The sequence below is a fragment of the Ursus maritimus genome (assembly GCF_017311325.1).
Source record: "Ursus maritimus isolate PB19 chromosome X unlocalized genomic scaffold, ASM1731132v1 scaffold_X1, whole genome shotgun sequence".
Lineage (NCBI taxonomy): Eukaryota > Metazoa > Chordata > Mammalia > Carnivora > Ursidae > Ursus > Ursus maritimus.
The window spans coordinates 94260450-94273373 of NW_024423319.1; the positions used below are offsets into that span (position 1 = coordinate 94260450).

Consider the following 12924-nt stretch of genomic DNA (forward strand, 5'->3'; position numbering starts at 1 on the left):
TCTCCCTATCTGTTCTGGTCAAAGATGTGCATCAACGAGTGTGTGTATGTATGTGCATGTACAAAGAGTCTTTAAAAAAAAACGTTGTGCTCATTTTCAATTGTTCTTAAGTATAAAATAATTATTTACTGATGTTCTGTAATTAAGAAAACCTTGATAAGCACAGTAGTTCTGAACAAGGCTGACATTCAGCCAGTTGTGCTCTGCTTGTTAAATTATTGTAGTAGTTGCTTTTACTATAGCATAACCCTTGCCACTCTAACCACCACAGGCCCTCCCTCAGAACCCTCTGGATCTCCCAGCAATCTGATAACAACTAAGGAGTTATACACAGTGTATTAGGGGGCCTCAGAACCTTCCTCAGGCATTCTTTCAGATTGATAAGAACTCTAATCTATGGGCACCTGGGTGGCTCAGTTGGTTAAGTGTCTGCCTTTGGCTCAGGTCATGATCTTGGGGTCTGGGGATGAGGCCCCGCATCAGGCTCCCTGCTGGGCAGGAAGTCTGCTTCTCCCTCTACCCCTCCCCCTACTTGTGCCCTCTGTCTCCCTCTCATGCTCCCTCTCACGCTTGCTCTCTCTCTCTCAAATAAATAAAAAAAAAATCTTTTTTTTTTTTTAAAAAGAACTGTAATCTATGCTTCTTAAGTATATTTAATATTATTCTTGGATAGAAAGACAGATATGATATGGCTCCTGCCTCCCAGGAATTCATACCTGGTGGTAGAAATAGATATCCATAAATCATCTCAGTACAAGGTACACTCTGATAAACCGAAAATTTAAACAAAGTGCTGGGGAGCATGGTGGAAAGAGATTAATCACAACAGTGTGGATCTGAAAGGTCTTCTTAGGAGATACAGGGTTTTATCTGAACCCTGAAGGATGAGCTGGGATTTATCAGCCAATATGAGTGCAGGAGGGCATTCCAGCAGGTGAAACAACCTTAATTTAAACACAGAGGAGACAATTTCTGTAAATAATGAATAAAGAGGTATGTTTGGAGGGTGTGTGTGGTAGGAATGCAGAGTAACATACAGGAAGAATTTGTGGGGCAGAGTTTTTGTTTTGCTTCTTATTGCAGTGGGAGCCATTGAAGATTCAGGAGAAGTTAAGAGTCGTGAGTCTAAAAATTTAGAAATCTGGAGGTAATGTGTAAAACAAATGGTCAGGGAGAGATAGAGCAGCTGAATCTGGGAGATCATCTAGAGGCTTTGGGTAATAATTTAGATCATGTAACAAATCTTTCCTGTAAAGGTTCAGAGAGTAAATGTTTTATGCCCGCAGGTCATCTGGTCTCTTATAGATACTGAACCACATTGTTATAGCATGAAAGCAGCCATAGACAATACCTAAATGAATGTGAGTGACTGTGTTCCAATAAAACTTTATTTACACAAACAGATGGCAAGCCAGATTTGGCTCACAGGCCTGTTGACTCCTGTTCTAGATCATCAGTTATTAACGTAAGTACCTTATTTTGAGTTTCCAATAAAGCAAACTCTGAAACAGGGATTTGAATGCACATAATTTATTTGGAAGCTGGTCCTAGGAAACACTCTGAAGTGGGCAAGTAGGACCCTGAGGAGTGAAAGCCAATAAAAGGTAGAATTAGAAACAGATTACTACTAAAATCTGGAGTACCTCACTGGGGACCTTATTAGAGACTATGTAGAATACCCCTCAGAACTGTGACACTATGGAGTCAGGAAGCTGGATATGTATTCATTGTATCTCATACATCATTATCTGAGGGACACTCTTGAGATATTATCCCCTAGATATTTCTGACATAAACAGGCTATGTACGCTCCCATGACAAAGAATGCCTTCGGACAGAGAGATGCAGGAAAACATTAGTGCGTATGGGAACCACTGTGGAGAGCAGGTGGGCTAGGAACAGTATGTGCTTCAGTGGGTATCATGGCGTATAGGTGAGTAGGGAAAATTTTTAAGAGAAGGTGAAGTTGAAATATGTCCCTTCACTGACCTCCAATCAAGATCCACATGTCTATGGGAGGAACATTTATCTTAAAGCCAACTTGGTGTAGAATAAAAGTAGAATGGCCACTTGAAATGAAAGTTAATGGTAGGTGGAACCAGGTCTGTGAGGAACCGGAAGACAGTTTTAAGAGAAATAAAAGGTAAAATGGTCTGTCACAGGTTGGGTTCCAGAGGAAGCAGTTTTGAAGATGGAGTTTATCATGCAAGATGTTTATGAGGAACTGCTGTTGGTATCATCAAGTGTGTGTGGAGGGGAGGGGCAAAGAGGGTATGAAATAGCAGTGGGGAAAGTTACATGTTGAGCTGTGATGCAGTCCCAACAAAGGCCTCAGTCAGCCTTATGGGGAACGCTACAACTGAGTTCACCCTCCAGAATTGCCCCCAGTCGAGACAAATGGGTCAGGTCTTTATAGCCCTGTGTTGGTCAGTCACTGGAAGTTGGTTTGCTTTGGAAAGAGGCATGATCTAGGAAGAAGCCGTTTTCTTCAGCTGAGGAAAACCTGAGAGAAGGCTGATAGCCAAAAAGACCCCACAGGACTCCCAACAGTCAGGGGAATAATTCCTGGTTATTGCTTGACAGTTTCCACCACAGGCACATTTGATGATGATTGGATAGGGAAAGATGAGGGAGAGAAAAGAGGCAAATACCGTAATGGCACTGAGAGACCCTAAGGAAGGTGACACCATTAACTTAAAGAGGGAAAAAAAAAAATTCAGAAGATAAAATCCCAGTTAAATTTTGAAGTCAAAATCACCTCTTCTTTGCCAACACATTTCAGGAAATGAAAATATGTTAAATAAGTTGACCTCGACATGAAAATATGAAAGCTAATTTCACAAATACCGCATTATCTCAATAAGAGAAAAAGCAGCAAAACAAAGCAAGCAAGCAAACACACCATGTGTGAAGTTCATTTTTCTTAAGGCCATGGCAGAAATGATGTTAATGATATCACACTTCAAGACATGATGAACGTTAAGATTCTTTTTTGAATAATAATAAAATGACCTCACTGATGTGGATACAAATTCTAATTTGAAAAGCTAATTTTATTGTCCATTATTACAGAATTGATACAGAACAAATTGTAGAAATGTAGTACTATGGCCTTTTACTTGAAGTAGTGAAATGTGCAAGTAGATTTCCGTTTTTGTCAGGAAGAAGTTTGTTTTGCACAAGACAGAAATTTAAGTGAATATGATTGGGCCTAAGTGGTTAACTTGTGCTTTAGTAACAGCAATCCTTAAATTTATTTTGATTGCAATGATATAATATGATTCATAAACGTAATTTAAAGATGGTTATAAAAGATGCATGTTCATAAGATAGAGAGAGCTCACTCCTAGTGCAGTATTATGAAAATCAACTTGTACCAATTAGAGGTTGTATAATGTGGTATAACCTGCACATCGTTTTTCTGATAATTTTCTCCAGTTGCTCTTTAATAATCTGCATAGAACTCATACGTCTGAGTTGTGTGTCTCCGGCATGACAGTTCTGCATTTCTTATGAGGATGTTACCCTTATCAGCTCGATGCCCTCCAGCTTATGAATATCAAGGTAATAATATACGTTGAAAAGGAGACCTTTCATAACAATAAGCAGGTAAGTGCTTCAACTTCCAGGGCCACCTTCAGGACCACATTTCTGTGTTATCAGTTCCCAGCTTCCAGTGTTGGGAACAGTGTACAGTGTAGGTGTTTTCAGCCTATTTTTGGACACAGACCCCTTTGGCGGTCTAAAAAATATATACCCAGAATTCTGTTTGTATATAAATAAAAATATATAAATAGCAAAGGAAAGCAATAATTTGGAAATAGTGCTGTCAAAATGAAAACGAAATGCATTTGTGATGTAGTATATGTTCTCCTTAATACAGTGAACAACACGATACAGAGAGTAGTCCCATCATTTTTATAATTTCAAGAAGTGTGACACAACCATTACATGATTTCAGAATACCTGGGGTGTTTACCGGCGACTGGTACTTCTTCCTCATTGGGTTGTTCCCATTCATACTTGAAGGAAATGATACATTTCAGTAACATAAATGTTATCTTTCCCTCTGATTCTTCAGCCCTTGCCAATCCCCTGAGTCCTATACATGGGTATGGGGGGGGGGGCAGACCATGGATGCTAGGTTGGAAACCCATGACAGGACCTGCTCTATTGCCCTCTGCCAGGGCCACATCTTATGGGGAATTAGTGCTGACAAGTCAGTCCAGTGGTCCCTCTGCACAGTCTACTTCAATGAAATCCTACCCCTGATGGCATTCCTTTTATGTAAATGAGGTCAGATGGTGAAGGAATGTAAATTCCAGAATGAGAAGCTTCAACTTTAATCCATAGACATTTTTTCAGCCTTTGATACTCTTCTGATAGTATGCCAGTGTGATCCAAGCAGGGGTTTAACCTTATAACTCCATTAGTGGTGAATAAGACGGCTTGCAACGGAGGCTGGGGTTGAGTAAAGCACAAGGAAGAAATATGAGTTATCACTGGCTCTGTCCTGGTCTTAAGAATGAAAAATGAATTAAGAGGCAGTATGATGAATTACCAGGACTTGATGAATGTGGGATTTGGATAGTGTCAAAGCTCTCACTGATAATATTTCCTGGCGAGGTAAATCGGAAAGTTACTGCAATGCAAACAAAAGCAGAGAAATGAGAAGTTAAAATATGCCTGGGGAGGACATGTCATTTCTTTGATTTACTGGTTGAGGCAATGTCTAATGGACCCTTATTCATCTTGAACTGAAGTTCTGGGTGGGAGAGTGAGCTGGAGATCTAGGTTGGGAGTGATATGCAACAAGATGCTATATGAAGTTGTGAGTATGGTAAGATGTCTGAGGAACGATGTACAGAATGAGAGAAGAGCAGAAAGGTAAAACAGACCTTTGGGGAATGCTACATGGAGAAGGAGAGAGAATTTGTGAAAGAAGACCCCTGAACACAGAAGACAAAGTAATAGTATAATGTTGCATAAAGTAAGAGTTATAAGATGAAAAAGTTCTGGGGCCGAATGTACAGCATGGAGACTATAGGTAACAACACTCTGTTATAAATGTGAAAGTTTACTAGAGAGTAAATCTCAAAGATTCTGGGTTTTTTAAAAGATTTTATTTACTTATTTATTTGAGAGAGAGAGAGCACAAGCAGGGGGCAAGGGCAGGGGGAGAGAGAGAAGCAGTCTTCATGCTGAGCAGGGAGCCCAATGCGGGACTCAATCCCAGGACCTGGGATCATGACCTGAGCCCAAGGCAGCCGCTTAACCGACTGAGTGAGCCACCCAGGTGCCCAATCTCAAAGATTCTTACCACAAAAATAAGCAATAATAACTATGGGAGGTGATTAATGTGTTAACTCACCTTGTTGTGTTGATCGTTTTGCAATATACACATATAGCAACTCATCACCTTGTGCACCTCAAACTTACACAATGTTATATGTCAGTGATATCTCAATGAAGCTGGGAAAAAGAGGAAGGATTTGCCAAACTGTCTTCCAAAGTGACTGTAACATTTTGCTGTCCCACCGGCTGTGACTGAGAGCTCCCGTTGCTGCACATCCTTGCCAGTATTTTGGTGTTGTGAGTGTTCTGAATTTGGGCCATTCTAACATGTGCGTAGTGATATTTCACTGTGGTTTTAATATGCATTTCCCTGATGGCATTCGATGTGGAGCATCTTTTGATAGGCTTATTTGCCGTCTGCATATCTTCTTTAGTCAGGGTCTATTATGGTCTTTGGTCCATTATTAACGTAGTTGTTTGTTTTGTTATTGTTGAGTTTTAACAGTTACTAAATAACAGTTCTTCATCTGATGTGACTTTTGAAAATATTTTCTCCCGGTCTTTGGCTTGTCTTCTCATGTTCTTGACAATGTCTTTCCTAGACCAGAGTTTTTCATTTTAATGAAGTCCAGTTTATCAATTATTTCTCTCATGGATCATGCCCTTGGCGTTATGTCAAAAAAGTCACTGCTGTACCCAAGATCATTTAGAGTTTCTTCTGTGTTATTTTCTAGGAGATTTATAGTTTTGGGTTTTACGTTTTGGTCTGTGATCCATTTTGAGTTTATTTTTGTGAAGAGTGTTAAGTTCTGTGTCTAGATTCACTTTCCCCATGTGGATGTCCAGTTGTTCCCACACTGTTTTTTGAAAAGACTATCTTTGCTGCATTATGTTTCCTTTGCTTCTTTGTCAGAGATCACTTGATACTCATGTGGGTCTATTTCTGAGTTCTACATTCTGCTCCATCCACCTATTTGTCTTTTCTTTCACCAAAACCACACTGTCTTAATTACTATAGCTTGATAGTAAGTCCTGAAGTTGGGTAGTATTGGTCTTTCAAATTTATTCTTCTCCTTCAATAGTGTGTTGGCTATCTGTATCTTTCTTTTTCTTTTTAAAGGAAGCCCTAGGCCCAATTTGAACTTGAACTCATGACCCCGAGATCAAGAGTTGCATGCTCTACCTACTGAGCCAGCCAGGCATCCCTCTTTTGCTTTTCTGCATAAATAAGAATCAGTTCATTGATATCCACAAAATAACTTGAATGGGTTTGATTGCGATTGTACTGAATCTGTAGATACAGATTATTTGGAAAGATTATGCTGTAAAAGTTTAATATGTTGATCTTGGCTGATGGACCACATTATTTCCAAACGTTAAACAACAAGACTATTTTCATAGAGCATTTACTTATAGTGGCAAGTCTTTAACTGTTCTAGCACACTACATGGACGTAGTTCAATGCTGTCCACAAGCTGCTTTAACTCTATTTACTCCACGTTACAAAGCTAGATCCTGAGAAGTCACAATTAAGGTGAATTCCAGTTATACTAGTAAATTTAATCTCTACCCTGAACATTCTTCTTCTTTTTTTTTTTTCTAAGATTTTATCTATTTATTTGAGAGAGAGAGCATGAGTGGAGGGGAGGGGAGGGAAGTGGAAGGGAGGCGAACACTTAAGTTACGTTAAGGCAGACACTTAACTGACTGAGCCACCCAAGCGCCCCTACCCTGAACATTCTTAATACAGTAGTCTGAAATTCAATCCTATTACTCGTGACCTTTGATAGTAACAGTCAGTTAAGCTTGTAGCTCCAGAAGATAAGAATGATCAATTTTAACATAATCAACAAACACCTTATATTTTTGTTCAATAGGAGCTGTAAGTGGTTTTTCACTTGCTGAAAAGTGATTGTATTCATTTAGTTCTCGCAAGTGTGAATTATAGCTAAAACACATTTCAAAAAATTTGCAATTCAGAAGTTAGCACACTGGAAAGAGATCTATTATGACATTGGCACAAGAAAGCTTCATCCAAACAATTGCAAACAAGCTTTTATTCAGCTTTGGTAAAGACTTGACATCAGAAAACTTCTGTTTAATGTCTAAATAAAATGTTTAATGTGAGCACAATAAAGTTGTTCTTATGTTAGGCCTACATTAAAGCAAGATAGAAATAGTTTTTATAGTCAACATTCTGCCACTCTCTGAAATGATACACTTTTCAGAAAGATATTTATTACCAGTTGCCATCTTTAAAATGACAAATTCAATTCAAAATTTGATTTCTAATATTAAGTGTAATGAGAAACACTACTCGCCCCATACATTTTTAAAAAGTGATGCCGAACAAAAGAATTATCATTTAATTTTGTATGTTCATTTAACTTTGGGAAGGATATTTATGTTACCCACCACATCATAATGGCAAAATGGTATGTCTCATACTTTGCAATTTCCTATTTAACTATTATTGCAAAACGAATATATTCAGAAGCCAAACAATTTGGTTTTCAATGCTCTCTTAAAATACCCCTTTGAAAACATTTCAAGGTAAAGCAAAGGTTATATATTTCAATTGATTTTTAGCATTATCCTTGTTCTTAAGACAATATCCCATAATCACAACAGTTCACCTAAGAAAAATCTTTTTTTAAAAGATTTCATTTATTTGTTTTAGAGAGAGAGAGAGCACTTGAGAGGGAGGAGAAGTGGAGGGAGAGGGACAAGTGGACTCCCCGCTGAGTGGGGAGCCTGAGGTGGGCTCAGTCCCACCACTCTGAGATCATGACCTGAGCCAAAATCACGAGTCAGAAGAAACTCAACTGACTGAGCCACACAGGTGCCCCCTGAGGAAAAATTTTTTTAAATACAAAGCATTTATAACCAGCTTATTCCATTTTTACTTTTATAAAATATATTTTAAATATTATTTTCTGAAGTATCAATAAATGAAGAAATTCTTTCCTTTCTTTTTAAAGATTTATTTATTTATTTTAGAGAGAAAGAGAGAGAGAGAGCGCTTGGGGTAGGGAGGGAGGGGCAGAGAGAGAGAGAATCCTGAAGCAGACACCCAGCTGAGCGTACAGCCAGATGAGGGGCTTGATTCCAGGACCCTGAGATCATGACCTGAGCCAAAATCAGGAGTTGGCAGCTTACTGAGCCCCCAGGCATCCCCTTTTCTTTCTTTTTAATGAGAGATCTTTGAGATTTCTCTTCCTTCTTGAAAATACACCAAACTATATCTTACATCCTGAGCAAGCCATCCTTTAATTTTTGTCATTTAAATGATGTGCGGGTATTTCAGGACTTCCAACAGTATTGTAATAACTAAGAAGCACTTTACACAAATTCTAGTTTTAGTTTTTTTATGTATCATAAGAATATGTAATATTTTCTTAAAAATGATTTTTTAAAAATCAAAGTTCATCATCAAAATATGATTGCTTCTTATAATCCCATGTTATGTAAGAAACAGACTCTGAATCTCCTACCCTGGGCCAAGTTATTCAACCCCTCCAATCCTCAATTTCCTCATCCATGGAATGATAATATAAATAGTGCCTACATAATCGGCTGTTAGGCCACCAATGGGTGATAGTGCTATGAAGCCCCTAACACAGAATATGCAGAAGGCACTAAATAAATGTTAGGTCTCCCGATTATGTTATGCAGTTGGATAAACATGACTTCGACTCCCAATTATATTATTCTCTGGTTATGTGACCTTGAATTATTTACTTAACCTCACTGAATATCAGGTTTCTTATTTGTAAAAGATAATATTTAACCTTTCGGGATGGGTATGGGCAGTAAATGAGAATAAATGAAATGTGCTAATCTCGTAGAGGCTCAATTAATGTTTATCACTCTTATTTAATATGCTAACTCCCATCTCCACCCCATCTCTGACCACATTTTGGGAAAACAGAGTTTTCAACATTGAAAAAATCATGTAGGGGACATTGTTTACATGTTAGTGCTGTGTTAATTGAATTTTACTTTTTTTTTAAGATTTTTAAAAATTTATTTATTTGAGAGAGAGAGAGAGTGTGTGTGCATAAGCCAGGGGAGGGGCAGAGGGTGAAGGAGAGGGAGAAGCAGACTCCCTGCTGAGCATGGAGCCGGACACTGGACCCTGGGATCATGACTTGAGCTGAAGTCAGAGGCTTAATGACTGAGCCACCCAGGTGCCCTTGATATTTACTTTTTAATCTTCAAATAAAGCATGCCCTACAGAAAGTCTGTTTGAGAGCTGGCCTAGAAGATGCACAGTACAAATGTAAAATCTACCACTTGTATCTCTGGAAAAACTTTGTGTAGTATTCTGCTCGTGGGGATCAGTTTCATTTTTCCATATCTTCTAATAACTACGGAACAATACATGGCTCCTTTTTTAAGAGTAAGTACTAACACCAGGATGCTTGGGTGGCTGTCAGTTAAGTGTCTGACTTCTGCTCAGGTCGTGATCTCAGGGTCCTGGGATGGAGTCCATCATCGGGCTCCCGCCTCAGTGGGGAGTCTGCTTCTCCCTCTCCCTCTGCCCCTCCCCCCACTCATGCTCTCTCTGTCTCTGTCTCTCTCTCAAATAAAAAAATAAAATCTTTTAAAAAAAAGAACTAATACCATATGTATGTATATGTATATATGCATGTATTTATGTATATATGTATATTTATTATGTATATATATGTATACATCTGTATACATACATATATATTCTTTTCTAATCCTCAAGAACATTTGATATAGGTATAATTATTTCTACTGTTTTATAGAAGAAGAAACAGGGGCACAAAAGAGCTTAAGTGAGTTGTTGACATTCACATAATTTGTCAGTGGCAGAACTGAGATTTGAATTATGGCAGTTTGTTTTTAGAATCTTCGCTTTGTATTTCTGTGCTGTACTGTCTCTCTTTAATGCTGAAAGAAGCCTAGTGACACTCTTTTCTGGTTATTGTGGCACGGCACTCTGAGCAGCAGAGTCTCCTCCCATACCCCATACTAGGCTGTGTGGGAAGTCCTACATGGGAACCAGTGCAAGCGCTGGAAGTTTTAAGAGATGGTGGAGCTGCAGATCGGCTTGAAGAACTATGACTTTCAGAAGGACAAACGCTTCTCTGGCACCATCAGGTTTAAGTCCAGTCCGGGCCCCAAGTTCTCCATATGTGTTCTGGGGGACTAGCAGCTCTGTGATGAGGCCAAGGCTGTGGATATTCCCCACATGGCATGCAAGTGCTGAAGAAACTCACCAAGGATAAAAAATTAGTCAAGAAGCTGGCCAAGAAGTATGCCTTTTTGGCTTTAGAATCTCTGATCAAGCAGATCCCATGAATCCTCGGCCCAGGCCTGAATAAGGCGGGCAATTTCCCTTCCTTGCTGACCCACAATGAGAACATGGTGGCCAAAGTGGATGAAGTGAAGTCCATAATCAAATTCCAGATGAAGAAGGTGCTGCATCTGCCACTGGCCATTGGCCACATAAAGATGACTGATGAGGAGCTTGTGTACAACATCCACTTAGCTGTCAATTTCCTGGTGTCACTGCTCAAGAAGAATTAGAAAAACAGCTGGGCTTTATATATCAAGAGCTTCCGGGGCAAGCCCCAGTGCCTGTACTAAGACACAACTTAATAAATCCTAGTGCTGGGGCACCTGGGGGCTCAGATGGTTGGGCGTCTGCCTTCAGCTCAGGTCATGATCTCCAGGTTCTGGGATCGAGCCCCATGCTGGGCTCTCTGCTCAGTGGGGAGAATGCTTCTCCCTCTCCCTCTGCTGTGCGCTCTGTGCGCGCTCTCTCTCTCAAATGAATAAAATCTTTAAAAAAATAAAATTAAAATTAAAAAAATAAATCCTAGTGCTACCATTAAAAAAGAAATGAAGGAAGGAAGGAAGGAAAGAAAGAAAGAGAAAGAAACCTACTGACCATAGCACCACAGAAAATGCTAAGGTATTATCTAATGTAAGATTTTTCTTTTTCTGTCTTCTCTTTCTTCTCACTATTCTCTTCTTAGTTTGGCAGGCAAATGCCTAAAAGCTATGGCCAGATGGTTATACATCCCTTTTTTGAAAACTCTCTAACATGATACATGTATATGGTGGATTTTGGACTCCATCTGTCTTCCACCTTCTCCTAGTTTGTCTCACTGAGAAAGCCAGGAAGCATAACATCAAAGTTGGTCTGAGATCGCATTTGTATTTTGCTGTCCTGTTCCCATCACCAGTGTGGTCTGTCACATAGATGTAGAAGCATAAAAACCAATCAGGTACTCCTGTTTTTTCTTTTTCTTTTCTTTTCTTTTCTTCTTTTTCTTTTCTTTTCTTTTCTTTTCTTTTCTTTTCTTTTCTTTTCTTTTTTCTTCTCTTCTCTTCTTTCTCTTCTTCTTTTCTTTCTTTCTTCTTCTTCTTCTTCTTCTTCTTCTTCTTCTTCTTCTTCTTCTTCTTAAAGATTTTATTTCTTTATCTGACAGAAAGAGAGCATGAGAGCACGAGCAGGGGGAGCGGCAGAGGGAGAGGGAAAAGCAGCCTCCCCCTGAGCAGGGAGCCCCATGTGGGGCTCAATCCCAGGACCCTGGGATCATGACCTGAGCTGAAGGCAGACACTTAACCAGACTAAGCCACCCAGGCGCCCCTGCCCCAGCCCTAGGTGTTTCAGCTGTTGGTCGCTACAAACCATTTCATTGCTCTTTTAGAGGACAGGAATGAATTGCAAAATCAAGGCTTTGAGATACTTCAGAGAAAGGAGAGTAGATTTGCTTGGATCCTGTCATGGTCCTTTGGACTCTTCTCTTTGCTTTTGCTTTTTCCATCTCTGCTCCCCCAGGTGGCTCTGATGTTTCATGGTAACTCCAGCCACCTTCATGGTGTTACCCTCCAGGGCTGGTGAGTGCTTGACCTCTTCTTCCTGCTCTCATCCTTCCAATCAAGATAAGTTCTTTTTTTTTTTTTTTAAGATTTTATTTATTCATTTGAGAGAGAGAGAGCCAGAGAGAGCACAAGAAGGGGGAGATGCAGAGGTAAAGGGAGAAGCAGATTATCTACTGAGCTGGGGGCCCAAAGCAGGGCTCGATCCCAGGATCCTGAGATCATGACCTGAGCCAAAAGCAGATGCTTAACCATCTAAGACACCCAGGCGCCCCAAGATATGTTCTAATTGTAGCCCCAGATGATTGGCTAGACATAAATTCATTCATGCTAATGAATCAATGAATGATGACGTATTCTGTGTTTTCTGTTTTTACATAAGATGATCTGTCCTTTACCTACCAGGGCAGCACTGGCCTCCAGACCAATACCTGGCATACAGCAGCAGGAATCCTGTCAATAGTGAGTGGAGGAAGAGATACAGTTCCAAAATAAAATTGTTTCTAAATATTAAAAGATGTATTCAGTAGTGCAATAATAGGAGTGCAATTAAATACAAGAACACTATCAAGGAAGATATACAAACTGAAGGAAAGCATAAATTTGACAACTGTATCTACCCTGTCAGGCCGAAGGAAAGACACTCTTGCAACTCCACTGTTTACCATGAAGCCCACATTTAATTGGCACAACAGTAATTTGCATTCTTGATTATGTGTTAGAGACATAGTTCTTCCTGAGAGTGCGAGACAGGCTGTAGATGCT

The 12924-nt window shown here is 39.6% G+C and overlaps 1 pseudogene; it reads left to right on the plus strand.

The window, feature by feature from the left end:
* The first annotated feature begins 4859 nt into the window (after positions 1-4859).
* Positions 4860-11005, plus strand: LOC103668303 (annotated as a pseudogene).
* Positions 11006-12924: the final 1919 nt, after the last annotated feature.